We start from the raw sequence: 21,930 nt of genomic DNA, 5'->3' as shown, positions 1-21,930 counted from the left end.
TAACAGGGATGGTGATATTAACAGGATGGTGATGTTAATGTTAACAGGGATGGTGATATTAACAGGGATGGTGATGTTAATGTGGATGGTGATGTTAATGTGGATGGTGATGTTAACAGGGTGGTGATGTTAATGTGGATTGAATGGGATGGTGATGTTAAGGGATGGTGATGTTAATGTGGATGGTGATGTTAATGTGGATGGTGATGTTAACAGGGATGGTGATGTTAACAGGGACGTTGATGTTAACAGGGATGGTGATGTTAATGTGGATGGTGATGTTAACAGGGATGGTGATGTTAACAGGGATGGTGATGTTAACAGGGATGGTGATGTTAACAGGGATGGTGATGTTAAGAGGAAGGTGATGTTAACAGGGATGGTGATGTTAACAGGGATGGTGATGTTAACAGGGATGGTGATGTTAACAGGGATGGTGATGTTAACAGGGATGGTGATGTTAACAGGAAGGTGATGTGTTAATGTGGATGGTGATGTTAACAGGGATGGTGATGTTAATGTGGATGGTGATGTTAACAGGGATGGTGATGTTAACAGGGACGTTGATGTTAACAGGGATGGTGATGTTAACAGGGATGGTGATGTTAACAGGGATGGTGATGTTAACAGGGGTGGTGATGATAACGGGGATGGTGATGTTAACAGGTGATGTTAACAGGGATGGTGATGTTAACAGGGGTGGTGATGATAACGGGGATGGTGATTTTAAGAGGAAGGTGATGTTAACAGGGATGGTGATGTTAACAGGGATGGTGATGTTAACAGGGTGGTGATGTTAACAGGGATTGTGATGTTAACAGGATGGTGATGTTAATGTTAACAGGGATGGTGATGTTAACAGGAAGGTGATGTTAATGTGGATGGTGATGTTAATGTGGATGGTGATGTTAACAGGGTGGTGATGTTAATGTGGATGGTGATGTTAATGTGGATGGTGATGTTAACAGGGATGGTGATGTTAATGTGGATGGTGATGTTAACAGGGATGGTGATGTTAATGTGGATGGTGATGTTAACAGGGATGGTGATGTTAACAGGATGGTGATGTTAACAGGGTGGTGATGTTAACAGGAAGGTGATGTTAATGTGGATGGTGATGTTAATGTGGATGGTGATGTTAACAGGGATGGTGATGTTAACAGGGATGGTGATGTTAACAGGGTGGTGATGTTAACAGGGATGGTGATGTTAACAGGGATGGTGATGTTAACAGGGATGGTGATGTTAATGTGGATGGTGATGTTAACAGGGATGGTGATGTTAATGTGGATGGTGATGTTAATGTGGATGGTGATGTTAACAGGGATGGTGATGTTAATGTGGATGGTGATGTTAATGTGGATGGTGATGTTAACAGGGATGGTGATGTTAATGTGGATGGTGATGTTAACAGGGATGGTGATGTTAACAGGGATGGCGATGTTAACAGGGACGTTGATGTTAACAGGGATGGTGATGTTAACAGGGATGGTGATGTTAACAGGGATGGTGATGTTAACAGGGGTGGTGATGATAACGGGGATGGTGATGTTAACAGGTGATGTTAACAGGGATGGTGATGTTAACAGGGGTGGTGATGATAACGGGGATGGTGATGTTAAGAGGAAGGTGATGTTAACAGGGATGGTGATGTTAACAGGGATGGTGATGTTAACAGGGGTGGTGATGTTAACAGGGTGGTGATGTTAACAGGGATGGTGATGTTAACAGGGATGGTGATATTAACAGGATGGTGATGGTGATATTAACAGGGATGGTGATGTTAACAGGAAGGTGATGTTAATGTGGATGGTGATGTTAACGTGGATGGTGATGTTAACAGGGTGGTGATGTTAATGTGGATGGTGATGTTAATGTGGATGGTGATGTTAACAGGGATGGTGATGTTAATGTGGATGGTGATGTTAATGTGGATGGTGATGTTAACAGGGATGGTGATGTTAATGTGGATGGTGATGTTAACAGGGGGATAACAGGGATGGTGATGTTAAGAGGATGGTGATGTTAACAGGGATGGTGATGTTAACAGGGATGGTGATGTTAATGTGGATGGTGATGTTAACAGGGACGTTGATGTTAACAGGGATGGTGATGTTAAGAGGAAGTGATGTTAACAGGGATGGTGATGTTAACAGGGATGGTGATGTTAACAGGGATGGTGATGTTAATGTGGATGGTGATGTTAACAGGGATGGTGATGTTAACAGGATGGTGATGTTAACAGGGGTGGTGATGTTAACAGGGATGGTGATGTTAACAGGGATGGTGATGTTAACAGGATGGTGATGTTAATGTGGATGGTGATGTTAATGTGGATGGTGATGTTAACAGGGTGGTGATGTTAATGTGGATGGTGATGTTAATGTGGATGGTGATGTTAACAGGGATGGTGATGTTAACAGGGATGGTGATGTTAATGTGGATGGTGATGTTAACAGGGATGGTGATGTTAATGTGGATGGTGATGTTAACAGGGATGGCGATGTTAATGTGGATGGCGATGTTAATGTGGATGGTGATGTTAACAGGGACGTTGATGTTAACAGGGATGGTGATGTTAACAGGGATGGTGATGTTAACAGGGATGGTGATGTTAACAGGGTGGTGATGTTAACAGGGATGGTGATGTTAACAGGTGATGTTAACAGGGATGGTGATGATAACGGGGATGGTGATGTTAAGAGGAAGGTGATGTTAACAGGGATGGTGATGTTAACAGGGATGGTGATGTTAACAGGGGTGGTGATGTTAACAGGGTGGTGATGTTAACAGGGATGGTGATGTTAACAGGGATGGTGATGTTAACAGGAAGGTGATGTTAATGTGGATGGTGATGTTAATGTGGATGGTGATGTTAACAGGGTGGTGATGTTAATGTGGATGGTGATGTTAATGTGGATGATGATGTTAACAGGGATGGTGATGTTAACAGGAAGGTGATGTTAATGTGGATGGTGATGTTAATGTGGATGGTGATGTTAACAGGGATGGTGATGTTAATGTGGATGGTGATGTTAATGTGGATGGTGATGTTAACAGGGATGGTGATGTTAATGTGGATGGTGATGTTAATGTGGATGGTGATGTTAACAGGGATGGCGATGTTAATGTGGATGGTGATGTTAACAGGGACGTTGATGTTAACAGGGATGGTGATGTTAAGAGGAAGGTGATGTTAACAGGGATGGTGATGTTAACAGGGATGGGGATGTTAATGTGGATGGTGATGTTAACAGGGACGTTGATGTTAACTGGGATGGTGATGTTAAGAGGAAGATGATGTTAACAGGGATGGTGATGTTAATAGGGATGGTGATGTTAACAGGGGTGGTGATGTTAACAGGGTGGTGATGTTAACCCTTTCATGCGTGAGTTCCAAATATCTCTAACGGTCGCCCCAGCGTGAGTTTTTTTATGCACGTGATGTTAGAATGTTCTCTCCATTCCAGAATGTGATTGATACGTAACAGTACATTTTATCCGCGCTGCCCTCAAACTAAAGCACGCAGCCTGTTTATATTTATAGGTTGTTTTAACTTCAATTTCAAATGATTTTCAAACAAGTTTTTATTTTCTAAAAACAGTTTGAATTTAGGTGTGTTACGCCTCCTCATTCATTCACATAAAAATAGTCATTTTTACTTTTGCGGATAATTACATTTTTGGGACATTTCTGACACGGACAAAATTCCCCAAGCACTACCCAATTGTTTGTGCAGTTCACGTCTGCAGACATTTGCTCATCTCGCGTCAGAACAGGATCTGCACACGTGTTCACATTTTCTATTCCACATTTCTATTGTAGCGTACTGTATGTATGGAGCATAATATATTTGTGTATATTCTTTATCACCGCGGACACGTGAGGTAACGTTACTCATTTTATAACCTTTATGGTGTTATAGTCAATCGTGCTTACGTAGCCACATTCTTCTATTAGCTCTGTAAAACAATGCTAAATGCGTCAGAGAAGTATTATCTTGTGTTGCATTTGAAGCTACCATGGCCTTATGACTCTCAAGTGGTGCAGCGGTCAAAGGCACAGCACATCAGTACTAGAGGCGTCACTACAGACTCCTGGTTCAAATCCAGGCTGCGTTTCCATCAAAGTAAGTGCCTTATTACGTTATAATAGTTATAATAATAGTTTCTGCTGTAGCTGTAGATCATAATATATTCCTTATAACTGCGGACACGTGAGGTAACGTTACACATGTTATAACCTTTATGGTGTTATTGTCAATCATGCTTACCTAGCTACATTATTCTATTAGCTCTGTAAAACGATGCTAGTTGCGTCAGAAAACTATTAGCTTGTGTTGTATTTTGAAGCTACCCTGGCCTTATGACTTCCAAGTGGCGCAGCGGTCTATGGCACTACAGACACCCTGGTTCAAATCCAGGCTGTATCACAACTGGCTGTGATTGGGCGTCCCATATTGCAGCGCACAATTGGCCCAGCGTTGTCCGAGTTTGGCCGGTGTAGGCCATCATTGTAAATACTAATTTGTTCTTAAATTACTTGCCTAGTTAAATAAATAAAAGATATGACCATGGTTTGTTTATTTGGTCTATTCAGCATAGCTCTGTTCTGCCCTGCCTTGCCCCCTTGTGGAGCTCAAAAGTTAATTTCTTACTGTTATAACTCAAATCTGTGATTTTGTCAATGCAATAAACTATTTTTTTTATAGCAGTGTTTATTATGTTACTTCTTTGTAGTATTGTTTTATTGCTATATCCTTATATTGTATTCTAATGAATAATTCCTCTTTATTCTGTACTTTCAGAAACCAGAAACATTATTTGTCAATATCATAACTGGAGCTGGACATCTTTGAGCTGAAGAATGAGGACAGCTTTTGTATGCTAACGTACACTCCTTAACAGTTGTACTGGATGAAAACACAGCAAGAAAACACATATGCCAATATGTAATATTAATCTATTTTATTGCAGTACTGGTAGTTGGTTCAACAACTTGTTTTACTAGAGGACAAAAAACTGAATATGCATAACCCATATTTAATATCCATGCAGTGACTGAACAACAACTGCATTTCCACCCCCATCTCTAAGGCATAGTATCATGGCTGCAACAACACTGAATGGCGCAGAGTGGGAGGTTACGTGGTTGACTGCCGGCACGCGCTACTTGTATCAATAAATCACTATCAGAAAATGTTTTGTGTGGTAATTATTTGTGTATTTACGATTTTATTCACATGTTTTCAATTCTAGGTGACAAATCATGCATTCCGATTCTTGCACAGATTGTAATGGGCACATATTATGTGTAAAATACCTTTTGAAGGTTGTACTGATTATGATGAGCTAAGCTAATTCCAGCTGTGTATCCATGTTTGTTGACATACAATGCATTCTGGGATTCACGTCTGTTTGACCAAAGATGTTATAACAAAATGAGGTGAGTAAGAGTTCACTAATTTTTTGAGGACAGAAATTCATGGTGGAATGTGAACGACGGTAGATGACACACCCCTTCAACATGCATACTACAAACAGACCAAACTCATCTCGTCTTCTCTTATTATCTTCGGTTTCTGTGAGGAAAATGCATGGCTGCGCACTGAAACTAATGTCGGATTACTTTCGATTTCTATAAAGTGTTTTACCTAGTTATTTCGATCAATGGTGACACTCACCCGTGATGTGATTAATTATATACAGTAATTGCTATTAGCTAATTCATATTGTAGTTTACGTCAGCCGAGAGTTAGAAAATATGACTGCTTGTGTTGGGTCAATCTTTCCTCAGCGCTAGGACAAATGTAGCCTACATTTTTCCGGTTAGGATGATTGTGTTATGCTATATCTTCTGTGAATATCTGAACAATCCATCCAAAAATAAACTGCTGACATTCTGACATAACTTTGTAAGGACTGTGTTTGTGTAAATAGTTTCTGAAAAAAGTGTGGCCAGCTCAAACGCTGATTGTTGCGTCATTCCGAAACTGCCGTTCTAAACGAGCATTCTAAATGAGTGTTCTAAACACACAGGTGTGATCGTACGCTTCAGGGACCACTGTAGAACGATCACACCCGTGTGATGGTACGTGTGAAAGGGTTAACAGGGATGGTGATGTTAACAGGGATGGTGATGTTAACAGGAAGGTGATGTTAATGTGGATGGTGATGTTAATGTGGATGGTGATGTTAACAGGGTGGTGATGTTAATGTGGATGGTGATGTTAATGTGGATGATGATGTTAACAGGGATGGTGATGTTAACAGGAAGGTGATGTTAATGTGGATGGTGATGTTAATGTGGATGGTGATGTTAACAGGGATGGTGATGTTAATGTGGATGGTGATGTTAACAGGGATGGTGATGTTAACAGGGATGGCGATGTTAACAGGGACGTTGATGTTAACAGGGATGGTGATGTTAACAGGGATGGTGATGTTAACAGGGATGGTGATGTTAACAGGGGTGGTGATGATAACGGGATGGTGATGTTAACATGTGGATGGGTGATGTTAAGGGGATGGTGATGTTAACAGGGGTGGTGATGATAACGGGGATGGTGATGTTAAGAGAAAGGTGATGTTAACAGGGATGGTGATGTTAACAGGGATGGTGATGTTAACAGGGGTGGTGATGTTAACAGGGTGGTGATGTTAACAGGGATGGTTGATGTTAACAGGGATGGTGATATTAACAGGATGGTGATGGTGATATTAACAGGGATGGTGATGTTAATGTGGATGGTGATGTTAACGTGGATGGTGATGTTAACAGGGGTGGTGATGTTAATGTGGATGGTGATGTTAATGTGGATGGTGATGTTAACAGGGATGGTGATGTTAATGTGGATGGTGATGTTAATGTGGATGGTGATGTTAACAGGGATGGCGATGTTAATGTGGATGGTGATGTTAACAGGGACGTTGATGTTAACAGGGATGGTGATGTTAAGAGGAAGGTGATGTTAACAGGGATGGTGATGTTAACAGGGATGGTGATGTTAATGTGGATGGTGATGTTAACAGGGACGTTGATGTTAACAGGGATGGTGATGTTAAGAGGAAGATGATGTTAACAGGGATGGTGATGTTAATGTGGATGGTGATGTTAACAGGGACGTTGATGTTAACAGGGATGGTGATGTTAAGAGGAAGATGATGTTAACAGGGATGGTGATGTTAACAGGGATGGTGATGTTAACAGGGATGGTGATGTTAATGTGGATGGTGATGTTAAGAGGAAGGTGATGTTAACAGGGATGGTGATGTTGACAAGGATGGTGATGTTAACAGGGGTGGTGATGTTAACAGGGATGGTGATGTTAACAGGGATGGTGATATTAACAGGATGGTGATGTTAATGTGGATGGTGATGTTAATGTGGATGGTGATGTTAACAGGGGTGGTGATGTTAATGTGGATGGTGATGTTAATGTGGATGGTGATGTTAACAGGGATGGTGATATTAACAGGGATGGTGATGTTAATGTGGATGGTGATGTTAACAGGGACGTTGATGTTAACAGGGATGGTGATGTTAACAGGGATGGTGATGTTAACAGGGATGGTGATGTTAACAGGGGTGGTGATGATAACGGGGATGGTGATGTTAACAGGTGATGTTAACAGGGATGGTGATGATAACGGGGATGGTGATGTTAAGAGGAAGGTGATGTTAACAGGGATGGTGATGTTAACAGGGATGGTGATGTTAACAGGGGTGGTGATGTTAACAGGGTGGTGATGTTAACAGGGATGGTGATGTTAACAGGGATGGTGATGTTAACAGGAAGGTGATGTTAATGTGGATGGTGATGTTAATGTGGATGGTGATGTTAACAGGGTGGTGATGTTAATGTGGATGGTGATGTTAATGTGGATGATGATGTTAACAGGGATGGTGATGTTAACAGGAAGGTGATGTTAATGTGGATGGTGATGTTAATGTGGATGGTGATGTTAACAGGGATGGTGATGTTAATGTGGATGGTGATGTTAATGTGGATGGTGATGTTAACAGGGATGGTGATGTTAATGTGGATGGTGATGTTAATGTGGATGGTGATGTTAACAGGGATGGCGATGTTAATGTGGATGGTGATGTTAACAGGGACGTTGATGTTAACAGGGATGGTGATGTTAAGAGGAAGGTGATGTTAACAGGGATGGTGATGTTAACAGGGATGGTGATGTTAATGTGGATGGTGATGTTAACAGGGACGTTGATGTTAACAGGGATGGTGATGTTAAGAGGAAGATGATGTTAACAGGGATGGTGATGTTAACAGGGATGGTGATGTTAACAGGGATGGTGATGTTAATGTGGATGGTGATGTTAAGATGAAGGTGATGTTAACAGGGATGGTGATGTTGACAAGGATGGTGATGTTAACAGGGGTGGTGATGTTAACAGGAAGGTGATGTTAATGTGGATGGTGATGTTAATGTGGATGGTGATGTTAACAGGGATGGTGATGTTAATGTGGATGGTGATGTTAACAGGGATGGTGATGTTAACAGGATGGTGATGTTAACAGGGTGGTGATGTTAACAGGAAGGTGATGTTAATGTGGATGGTGATGTTAATGTGGATGGTGATGTTAATGTGGATGGTGATGTTAACAGGGATGGTGATGTTAATGTGGATGGTGATGTTAATGTGGATGGTGATGTTAATGTGGATGGTGATGTTAATGTGGATGGTGATGTTAACAGGGATGGCGATGTTAATGTGGATGGTGATGTTAACAGGGACGTTGATGTTAACAGGGATGGTGATGTTAAGAGGAAGGTGATGTTAACAGGGGTGGTCATGATAACGGGGATGGTGATGTTAACAGGGATGGTGATGTTAACAGGGATGGTGATGTTAAAGGGATGGTGATGTTAACAGGGATGGTGATGTTAACAGGGATGGTGATGTTAACAGGGATGGTGATGTTAACAGGGATGGTGATGTTAATGTGGATGGTGATGTTAATGTGGATGGTGATGTTAATGTGGATGGTGATGTTAACAGGGATGGCGATGTTAATGTGGATGGTGATGTTAACAGGGATGGTGATGTTAATGTGGATGGTGATGTTAACAGGGATGGTGATGTTAACAGGGACGTTGATGTTAACAGGGATGGTGATGTTAACAGGGATGGTGATGTTAAGAGGAAGGTGATGTTAACAGGGATGGTGATGTTGACAGGGATGGTGATGTTAACAGGGGTGGTGATGTTAATGTGGATGGTGATGTTAATGTGGATGGTGATGTTAACAGGGATGGTGATGTTAATGTGGATGGTGATGTTAACAGGGATGGTGATGTTAACAGGGATGGTGATGTTAACAGGGATGGTGATATTAACAGGGATGGCGATGTTAACAGGGATGGTGATGTTAACAGGGACGTTGATGTTAACAGGGATGGTGATGTTAACAGGGATGGTGATGTTAACAGGGTGGTGATGTTAATGTGGATGGTGATGTTAATGTGGATGGTGATGTTAATGTGGATGGTGATGTTAACAGGGTGGTGATGTTAATGTGGATGGTGATGTTAATGTGGATGGTGATGTTAATGTGGATGGTGATGTTAACAGGGATGGTGATGTTAATGTGGATGGTGATGTTAACAGGGATGGTGATGTTAATGTGGATGGTGATGTTAACAGGGATGGTGATGTTAACAGGGATGGTGATGTTAACAGGGTGGTGATGTTAACAGGGTGGTGATGTTAACAGGGATGGTGATGTTAACAGGGATGGTGATGTTAACAGGATGGTGATGTTAACAGGGATGGTGATGTTAACAGGGATGGTGATGTTAACAGGGATGGTGATGTTAATGTGGATGGTGATGTTAATGTGGATGGTGATGTTAACAGGGATGGTGATGTTAATGTGGATGGTGATGTTAATGTGGATGGTGATGTTAACAGGGGTGGTGGATGGCGATGTTAATGGGATGGTGATGTTAAAGGACGTTGATGTTAACAGGGATGGTGATGTTAAGAGGAAGGTGATGTTAACAGGGATGGTGATGTTAACAGGGATGGTGATGTTAATGTGGATGGTGATGTTAACAGGGACGTTGATGTTAACAGGGATGGTGATGTTAAGAGGAAGATGATGTTAACAGGGATGGTGATGTTAACAGGGATGGTGATGTTAACAGGGATGGTGATGTTAACGTGGATGGTGATGTTAAGAGGAAGGTGATGTTAACAGGGATGGTGATGTTGACAAGGATGGTGATGTTAACAGGGGTGGTGATGTTAACAGGAAGGTGATGTTAATGTGGATGGTGATGTTAATGTGGATGGTGATGTTAATGTGGATGGTGATGTTAACAGGGATGGTGATGTTAATGTGGATGGTGATGTTAACAGGGATGGTGATGTTAACAGGATGGTGATGTTAACAGGGTGGTGATGTTAACAGGATGGTGATGTTAACAGGGAAGGCGATGTTAATGTGGATGGTGATGTTAACAGGGACGTTGATGTTAACAGGGATGGTGATGTTAAGAGGAAGGTGATGTTAACAGGGGTGGTGATGATAACGGGGATGGTGATGTTATGTTGGATGGTGAAATGTGGATGGTGATGTTAACAGGATGGTGATGTTAACAGGGTGGTGATGTTAACAGGGATGGTGATGTTGACAAGGATGGTGATGTTAACAGGGGTGGTGATGTTAACAGGAAGGTGATGTTAATGTGGATGGTGATGTTAATGTGGATGGTGATGTTAATGTGGATGGTGATGTTAACAGGGATGGTGATGTTAATGTGGATGGTGATGTTAACAGGGATGGTGATGTTAACAGGGACGTTGATGTTAACAGGGATGGTGATGTTAACAGGGATGGTGATGTTAAGAGGAAGGTGATGTTAACAGGGATGGTGATGTTGACAGGGATGGTGATGTTAACAGGGGTGGTGATGTTAATGTGGATGGTGATGTTAATGTGGATGGTGATGTTAACAGGGATGGTGATGTTAATGTGGATGGTGATGTTAACAGGGATGGTGATGTTAACAGGGATGGTGATGTTAACAGGGATGGTGATGTTAACAGGGATGGTGATGTTAGGATGTTAACAGGTGGTGATTAACAGGGATGGCGATGTTAACAGGGATGGTGATGTTAACAGGGACGTTGATGTTAACAGGGATGGTGATGTTAACAGGGATGGTGATGTTAACAGGGTGGTGATGTTAATGTGGATGGTGATGTTAATGTGGATGGTGATGTTAATGGTGATGTTAATGGTGGATGGTGATGTTAATGTGGATGGTGATGTTAACAGGATGGTGATGTGTTAATGGGATGGTGATGTTAATGTGGATGGTGATGTTAACAGGGATGGTGATGTTAACAGGGACATGGTGATGTTAACAGGGATGGTGATGTTAAGGATGGTGATGTTAACAGGATGGTGATGTTAACAGGATGGTGATGTTACAGATGGAAGGTGATGTTAACAGGGATGGTGATGTTAACAGGGATGGTGATGTTAACAGGATGGTGATATTAACAGGATGGTGATGTTAATGTTACAGGGATGGTGATATTATCAGGATGGTGATGTTAATGTGGATGGTGATGTTAATGTGGATGGTGATGTTAATGTGGATGGTGATGTTAACAGGGATGGTGATGTTAATGTGGATGGTGATGTTAATGTGGATGGTGATGTTAACAGGGATGGGATGGTGATGTTAACAGGACGTTGATGTTAACAGGGATGGTGATGTTAACAGGGGATGGTGATGTTAACAGGATGGTGATGTTAAGGGATGGTGATGTTAACAGGGATGGTGATGTTAACAGGGATGGTGATGTTAACATGGGGATGGTGATGTTAACAGGGGATGGTGATGTTGGTGATGTTAACAGGATGGTGATGTAACAGGGGTGGTGATGTTAACAGGGATGGTGATGTTAATGTGGTGATGGGATGTTAACAGGATGGTGATGTTAACAGATGGTGATGTTGGTGGTGGTGATGTTGATGTTAACAGGGGATGGTGATGTTAATGTGGATGGTGATGTTAATGTGGATGGTGATGTTAACAGGGATGGTGATGTTAATGTGGATGGTGATGTTAATGTGGATGGTGATGTTAACAGGGATGGTGATGTTAATGTGGATGGTGATGTTAACAGGGATGTTGATGTTAACAGGGATGGATGATGAAGGTGATGTTAACAGGGATGGTGATGTTAACAGGGATGGTGATGTTAATGGGATGGTGATGTTAACATGTTAACAGGATGGTGATGTTAAGTTAACAGGAAATGATGTTAACAGGGATGGTGATGTTAACAGGGATGGTGATGTTAACAGGGATGGTGATGTTAATGTGAGGATGTTAAGCAAGATGAAGGTGATGTTAACAGGGATGGTGATGTTGAGTGGATGGTGATGTTAACAGGGATGGTGATGTTAACAGGAAGGTGATGTTAATGTGGATGGTGATGTTAATGTGGATGGTGATGTTAATGTGGATGGTGATGTTAACAGGGATGGTGATGTTAAACAGGATGGTGATGTTAACAGGGATGGTGATGTTAACAGGATGGTGATGTTAGGGTGGTGATGTTAACAGGATGGTGATGTTAACAGGAAGGTGATGTTAATGGGATGGTGATGTTAATGGGATGGTGATGTTAACAGGGATGGTGATGTTAACAGAGGATGGTGATGTTAACAGGGGTGGTGATGTTAATGGTGGATGGTGATGTTAAAAGGGATGGTGATGTTAACAGGGATGGTGATGTTAACAGGGGTGGTGATGTTAACAGGGATGGTGATGTTAACAGGGATGGTGATGTTAACAGGGATGGTGATGTTAACAGGAAGGTGATGTTAATGTGGATGGTGATGTTAATGTGGATGGTGATGTTAATGTGGATGGTGATGTTAACAGGGATGGTGATGTTAATGTGGATGGTGATGTTAACAGGGATGGTGATGTTAACAGGGACGTTGATGTTAACAGGGATGGTGATGTTAACAGGGATGGTGATGTTAAGAGGAAGGTGATGTTAACAGGGATGGTGATGTTGACAGGGATGGTGATGTTAACAGGGGTGGTGATGTTAATGTGGATGGTGATGTTAATGTGGATGGTGATGTTAACAGGGATGGTGATGTTAATGTGGATGGTGATGTTAACAGGGATGGTGATGTTAACAGGGATGGTGATGTTAACAGGGATGGTGATGTTAACAGGGATGGTGATGTTAACAGGGATGGTGATGTTAACAGGGATGGTGATGTTAACAGGGATGGTGATGTTAACAGGGATGGTGATGTTAACAGGGTGGTGATGTTAATGTGGATGGTGATGTTAATGTGGATGGTGATGTTAATGTGGATGGTGATGTTAACAGGGTGGTGATGTTAATGTGGATGGTGATGTTAACAGGGATGGTGATGTTAACAGGGATGGTGATGTTAATGTGGATGGTGATGTTAACAGGGATGGTGATGTTAACAGGGACATTGATGTTAACAGGGATGGTGATGTTAAGAGGAAGGTGATGTTAACAGGGATGGTGATGTTAACAGGGATGGTGATGTTAACAGGGATGGTGATATTAACAGGATGGTGATGTTAATGTTAACAGGGATGGTGATATTATCAGGGATGGTGATGTTAATGTGGATGGTGATGTTAATGTGGATGGTGATGTTAATGTGGATGGTGATGTTAACAGGGATGGTGATGTTAATGTGGATGGTGATGTTAATGTGGATGGTGATGTTAACAGGGATGGTGATGTTAACAGGGACGTTGATGTTAACAGGGATGGTGATGTTAACAGGGATGGTGATGTTAACAGGGTGGTGATGTTAACAGGGATGGCGATGTTAACAGGGATGGTGATGTTAACAGGGATGGTGATGTTAACAGGGGTGGTGATGTTAACAGGAAGGTGATGTTAACAGGGGTGGTGATGTTAACAGGGTGGTGATGTTAACAGGTGATGTTAACAGGGGTGGTGATGTTAACAGGGGTGGTGATGTTAACAGGGGTGGTGATGTTAACAGGGATGGTGATGTTAACAGGGTGGTGATGTTAACAGGGATGGTGATGTTAACAGGGATGGTGATGTTAACAGGGATGGATGTTAATGGATTGATGTTAATGTGGATGGTGATGTTTGGATGGTGATGTTAGGGATGGTGATGTTAATGTGGATGGTGATGTTAATGTGGATGGTGATGTTAACAGTGGATGGTGATGTTACATGTGGATGGTGATGTTAACAGGATGGTGATGTTAATGTGGATGGTGATGTTAACAGGGATGGTGGTTAATGTGGATGGTGATGTTAACAGGTTAACATGGTGGATGGTGATGTTAAGGATGGTGGTTAACAGGGATGATGTTAACAGGGATGGTGATGTTAACAGGGATGGTGATGTTAACAGGATGGTGATGTTAACAGGGATGGTGATGTTAACAGGGATGGTGATGTTAACAGGGATGGTGATGTTAACAGGAGGGATGGTGATGTTAACAGGGATGGTGATGTTAATGGATGGGATGGTGATGTTAACAGGGATGGTGATGTTAACAGGGATGGTGATGTTAACAGGTGTGATGTTAACAGGATGGTGATGTTAACAGGATGGTGATGTTAACAGGATGGTGATGTTAACAGGGATGGTGATGTTAACAGGTGATGTTAACATGGTGATGTTAATGTTGGATGGTGATGTTAATGTGGATGGTGATGTTAACAGGGATGGTGATGTTAATGTGGATGGTGATGTTAACAGGGATGGTGATGTTAATGTGGATGGTGATGTTAAATGTGGATGGTGAGGATGGTGATGTTAATGGTGATGGATGGGATGGTGATGTTAACAGGGATGGTGATGTTAACAGGGATGGTGATGTTAACAGGGATGGTGATGTTAACAGGATGATGGTGATGTTAGGGGGATGGTGATGTTAACAGGGATGGTGATGTTAATGGGATGGTGATGTTAACAGGGATGGTGATGTTAACAGGATGGTGATGTTAATGTTAACAGGGATGGTGATATTAACAGGGATGGTGATGTTAATGTGGATGGTGATGTTAATGTGGATGGTGATGTTAACAGGGTGGTGATGTTAACAGGGATGGTGATGGGATGGTGATGTTAACAGGATGGTGATGTTAATGTGGATGGTGATGGATGGTGATGTTAACAGGGATGGTGATGTTAACAGTGGATGGTGATGTTAATGTTAACAGGGATGGTGATGTTAACAGGGATGGTGATGTTAACAGGGATGGTGATGTTAACAGGGATGGTGATGTTAATGGGATGGTGATGTTAACAGGATGGTGATGTTAACAGGATGGTGATGTTAACAGGGTGTGATGTTAATGGTTAACAGGATGATGTTAACAGGGATGGTGATGTTTATGGTGACAGGGATGGTGATGTTAACAGGATGGTGATGTTAACAGGGATGGTGATGTTAACAGGGATGTGATGGTGATGTTAATGTGGATGGTGATGTTAATGTGGATGTGATAACAGGGGTGGTGATGTTAATGTGGATGGTGATGTTAGGGATGTGGATGGTGATGTTAATGTGGATGGTGATGTTAACAGGGATGGTGATGTTAATGGTGATGTTAACAGGGATGGTGATGTTAATGATGGATAACAGGATGGTGATGTTAACAGGGATGGTGATGTTAACAGGGATGGTGATGTTAACAGGGATGGTGATGTTAACAGGGATGGTGATGTTAACAGGGATGGTGATGTTAGGGATGGTGATGTTGGTGATGTTAACAGGGATGGTGATGTTAACATGGATGGTGATGTTAACAGGATGGTGATGTTAACAGGGATGGTGATGTTAACAGGATGGTGATGTTAACAGGGATGGTGATGTTAACAGGGATGGTGATGTTAACAGGGATGGTGATGTTAATGTGGATGGTGATGTTAACAGGGATGGTGATGTTAATGTGGATGGTGATGTTAACAGGGATGGTGATGTTAACAGGGACGTTGATGTTAACAGGGATGGTGATGTTAAGAGGATGGTGATGTTAACAGGGATGGTGATGTTAACAGGGATGGTGATGTTAAGAGGAAGGTGATGTTAACAGGGATGGTGATGTTAACAGGGATGGTGATGTTAACAGGGATGGTGATATTAACAGGATGGTGATGTTAATGTTAACAGGGATGGTGATATTAACAGGGATGGTGATGTTAATGTGGATGGTGATGTTAATGTGGATGGTGATGTTAACAGGGTGGTGATGTTAATGTGGATGGTGATGTTAATGTGGATGGTGATGTTAACAGGGATGGTGATGTTAATGTGGATGGTGATGTTAATGTGGATGGTGATGTTAACAGGGATGGTGATGTTAACAGGGACGTTGATGTTAACAGGGATGGTGATGTTAACAGGGATGGTGATGTTAACAGGGATGGTGGATGGTGATGTTAACAGGGTGGATGATGTTAACAGGATGGTGATGTTAACAGGGATGGGATGGTGATGTTAAGGGGTGGTGGATGGTGATGTTAAGATGGTGGATGGTGATGTTAACAGGGATGGCGATGTTAGGATGATGTTAACAGGAATGTTAACAGGGATGGTGATGTTAACAGGGAATGGTGATGTTAACAGGGATGGTGATGTTAATGTGGATGGTGATGTTAACAGGGATGGTGATGTTAACAGGGATGGTGATGTTAACAGGGATGGTGATGTTAACAGGATGGTGATGTTAATGTGGATGGTGATGTTGACGTTGATGTTAACAGGGATGGTGATGTTAACAGGGATGGTGATGTTAACAGGGATGGTCTGATGTTAAATGATGTTAATGATAACAGGGATGGTGATGTTAACAGGGATGGTGATGTTAACAGGGATGGTGATGATGTTAACAGGGATGGTGATGTTAAGAGGAAGGTGATGTTAACAGGGATGGTGATGTTGTTAACAGGATGGTGATGTTAACAGGGATGGGATGTTAATGTGGATGGTGATGTTAACAGGATGGTGATGTTAACAGGGATGGTGATGTTAATGTGGATGGTGATGTTAATGTGGATGGTGATGTTAACAGTGGATGGTGATGTTAATGTGGATGGTGATGTTAACAGGGATGGTGATGGTGGATGGTGATGTTAATGTGGATGGTGATGTTAACAGGATGGTGATGTTAACAGGGATGGTGATGTTAATGGGATGGTGATGTTAATGTGGTTAACGGGATGGTGATGTTAACAGGGATGGTGATGTTAATGTGGATGGTGATGTTAACAGGGATGGTGATGTTAACAGGATGGTGATGTTAATGGTGATGTTAACAGGAAGGTGATGTTAATGTGGATGGTGATGTTAACAGGGATGGTGATGTTAATGATGGATGGTGATGTTAACATGGGATGGTGATGTTAACAGGGATGGTGATGTTAATGGGATGGTGATGTTAACAGGGAGTGGATGGTGATGTTAACAGGGATGGTGATGTTAACAGGGATGGTGATGTTAATGATGTTAACAGGATGGTGATGTTAACATGGTGATGTTAATGTGGATGGTGATGTTAACAGGGATGGTGATGTTAACAGGATGGTGATGTTAACAGGGGTGGTGATAATGGTGATGGGACAGGTGATGTTAACAGGGATGGTGATGTTAACAGGGATGGTGATGTTAACAGGGATGGTGATGATGTTAACAGGGATGGTGATGTTAACAGGATGGTGATGTTAACAGGGATGGTGATGTTAACAGGGATGGTGATGTTAACAGGGATGGATGGTGATGTTAACAGGGATGGTGATGTTAACAGGGATGGTGATGGTGATGTTAACAGGATGGTGATGTTAATGTGGATGGTGATGTTAACGGGATGGTGATGTTAACAGGGATGGTGATGTTAATGTTGGATGGTGATGTTAATGGATGGTGATGTTAACAGGGATGGTGATGTTAATGTGGATGGTGATGTTAATGTGATGGTGATGTTAACAGGATGGTGATGGGATGGTGATGTTAACAGGGACGATTGATGTTAACAGGATGGTGATGTTAAGGGATGAAGGGTGGGATGTTAACAGGATGGTGATGTTAACAGGGGATGGTGATGTTTGGATGGTGATGTTAACAGGATGGTGATGTTAACAGGGATGTTGGATGATGTTAACAGGGATGGTGATGTTAACAGGGATGGTGATGTTAACAGGGATGGTGATGTTAACAGGGTGGTGATGTTAACAGGGATGGTGATGTTAAGTTAAGATGGTGGAGGATGGTGATGTTAAGGATGGGATGGTGATGTTAACAGGGATGGTGATGTTAATGGTGGATTGGTGATGTTAATGTGGATGGTGATGTTAACAGGATGGTGATGTTAAATGTGGATGGTGATGTTAATGTGGATGGTGATGTTAACAGGGGATGGTGATGTTAATGTGGATGGTGATGTTAATGTGGATGGTGATGTTAACAGGGATGGTGATGTTAATGTGGATGGTGATGTTAATGGATGGTGATGTTAACAGGGATGGTGATGTTAATGTGGATGGTGATGTTGGTGATGTTAACAGGATGGTGATGTTGGATGGTGATGTTAATGTTGGATGGTGATGTTAACAGGATGGTGATGTTAATGGTGGTTAATGGTGATGTTAATGTGGATGGTGATGTTAACAGGGATGGTGATGTTAATGTGGATGGTGATGTTAATGGGATGGTGATGTTAACAGGGATGGTGATGTTAATGAGGATGGTGATGTTAAATGGGATGGTGATGTTAACAGGATGGTGATGTTAATGTGGATGGTGATGATGTTAATGTTAACAGGGATGGTGATGTTAAGAGGAAGATGATGTTAACAGGGATGGTGATGTTAACAGGGATGGTGATGTTAAGGGATGGTGATGTTAATGTGGATGGTGATGTTAACAGGGATGGTGATGTTAACAGGATGGTGATGTTAACAGGATGGTGATGTTAACATGGTGGGTGGTGATGGATGGTGATGTTAATGTGGATGGTGATGTGGTGATGTTAATGGTGGTTGGTGATGTTAATGTGGATGGTGATGTTAACAGGGATGGTGATGTTAACAGGGATGGTGATGTTAACAGGATGGTGATGTTAGGGATGGTGATGATGGTGATGTTAATGTGGATGGTGATGTTAATGTGGATGGTGATGTTAACAGGATGGTGATGTTAACAGGGGATGGTGATGTTAACAGGGATGGTGGTTAACAGGGATGGTGATGTTAATGGGATGGTGATGTTAACAGGACGTTGGATGGTGATGTTAAGAGGATGGTGATGTTAACAGGGGTGGTCATGGATGGTGATGGGGATGGTGATGTTAACAGGGATGGTGATGTTAAGAGGACAGGTGATGTTAACAGGGTGATGTTAACAGGGATGGTGATGTTAACAGGGATGGTGATGTTAACAGGGATGGTGATGTTAACATGGGATGGTGATGTTAACAGGGGGATGGTGATGTTAACAGGGATGGTGATGTTAATGTGGATGGTGATGTTAATGTGGATGGTGATGTTAACAGGGTGGTGATGTTAATGTTAACAGGGATGGTGACATGTGGATGGTGATGTTAATGTGGATGGTGATGTTAACAGGGATGGTGATGTTAATGGGATGGTGATGTTAACAGGGATGGTGATGTTAATGTGGATGGTGATGTTAACAGGGGATGGTGATGTTAACAGGATGGTGATGTTAATGTTAACAGGGATGGTGATGTTAACAGGGATGGTGATGTTAACAGGATGGTGATGTTAACAGGATGGTGATGTTAACAGGATGGTGATGTTAACAGGATGGTGATCACCCCAGGATGGTGATGTTAATGGGATGGTGATGTTAACAGGGATGGTGATGTTAATGTGGATGGTGATGTTAACAGGATGGTGATGTTGGATGGATGATGTTAACAGGGATGGTGATGTTAAATGGTGATGTTAACAGGGATGGTGATGTTAACAGGATGGTGATGTTAACAGGGATGGTGATGTTGACAGGGATGGTGATGTTAACAGGATGGTGATGTTAATGTGGATGGTGATGTTAACAGGGATGGTGATGTTAACAGGGATGGTGATGTTAACAGGATGGTGATGTTAACAGGGATGGCGATGTTAATGTGGATGGTGATGTTAACAGGGCTGGTGATGTTAACAGTGGATGGTGATGTTAACAGGAAGGTGATGTTAACATGGGTTAAAGGATGGTGATGTTAACAGGGATGGTGATGTTAACAGGATGGTGATGTTAATGTGGATGGTGATGTTAATGTGGATGGTGATGTTAACAGGGGATGGTGATGTTAATGTGGATGGTGATGTTAATGTGATGGGATGGTGATGTTAACAGGGATGGTGATGTTAACAGGGATGGTGATGTGATGTTAACAGGATGGTGATGTTAACAGGGATGGTGATGTTAATGTGGATGGTGATGTTAACAGGGATGGTGATGTTAACAGGGATGGTGATGTTAAGAGGATGGTGATGTTAACAGGATGGTGATGATAAAGGGGATGGTGATGTTATGGTGATGTTAAGAGGATGGTGATGTTAACAGGGATGGTGATGTTAACAGGGATGGTGATGTTAACAGGGGATGGTGATGTTAACAGGGATGGTGGACAGGGATGGTGATGTTAACAGGATGGTGATGTTAACAGTGGTGATGTTAATGGGATGGTGATGTTAATGTGGATGGTGATGTTAATGTGGATGGTGATGTTAACAGGGATGGTGATGTTAATGTGGATGGTGATGTTAACAGGATGGTGATGTTAACAGGATGGTGATGTTAACAGGGATGGTGATGTTAACAGGGATGGTGATGTTAAGAGGATGGTGATGTTAACAGGGATGGTGATGTTAACAGGATGGTGATGTTAACAGGGGTGGTGATGTTAATGTGGATGGTGATGTTAATGTGGATGGTGATGTTAACAGGGATGGTGATGTTAATGGGATGGTGATAACAGGGGATGGTGATGTTAACAGGGATGGTGATGTTAGGATGGTGATATTAACAGGGATGGTGATGTTAACAGGATGGTGATGTTAACAGGACGATTGATGTTAACAGGGATGATGGTGATGTTAACAGGGATGGTGATGTTAACAGGGTGGTGATGTTAATGTGGATGGTGATGTTAATGGATGGTGATGTTAATGGGATGGTGATGTTAATGGGATGGTGATGTTAATGTGGATGGTGATGTTAACAGGATGGTGATGTTAACAGGGATGGTGATGTTAATGTGGATGGTGATGTTAACGGATGGATAACAGGGGTGATGTTAACAGGGATGGTGATGTTAAGAGGAAGGTGATGTTAACAGGGATGGTGATGTTAACAGGATGGTGATGTTAACAGGGATGGTGATATTAACAGGGATGGTGATGTTAATGTTAACAGGGATGGTGATATTAACAGGGATGGTGATGTTAATGTGGATGGTGATGTTAATGTGGATGGTGATGTTAACAGGGATGGTGATGTTAACAGGGATTGATGTTGGATGGTGATGTTAATGTGGATGGTGATGTTAACAGGGATGGTGATGTTAACAGGATGGTGATGTTAATGTGGGATGGTGATGTTAACAGGGATGGTGATGTTAACAGGGATGGTGATGTTAACAGGATGGTGATGTTAACAGGATGGTGATGTTAACAGGGATGGTGATGTTAACAGGGGTGGTGATGTTAACAGGGATGGTGATGTTAACAGGGATGGTGATGTTAACAGGGTGGGATGGTGATGTTAACAGGATGGTGATGTTAATGGGATGGTGATGTTAACAGGGGATGGTGATGTTAACAGGATGGTGATGTTAACATGGGATGGGATGGTGATGTTAACAGGGAT

Source organism: Oncorhynchus nerka, linkage group LG4, assembly GCF_034236695.1.
Source record: "Oncorhynchus nerka isolate Pitt River linkage group LG4, Oner_Uvic_2.0, whole genome shotgun sequence".
NCBI lineage: Eukaryota > Metazoa > Chordata > Actinopteri > Salmoniformes > Salmonidae > Oncorhynchus > Oncorhynchus nerka.
Note: the sequence above shows the minus strand (reverse complement) of the source record.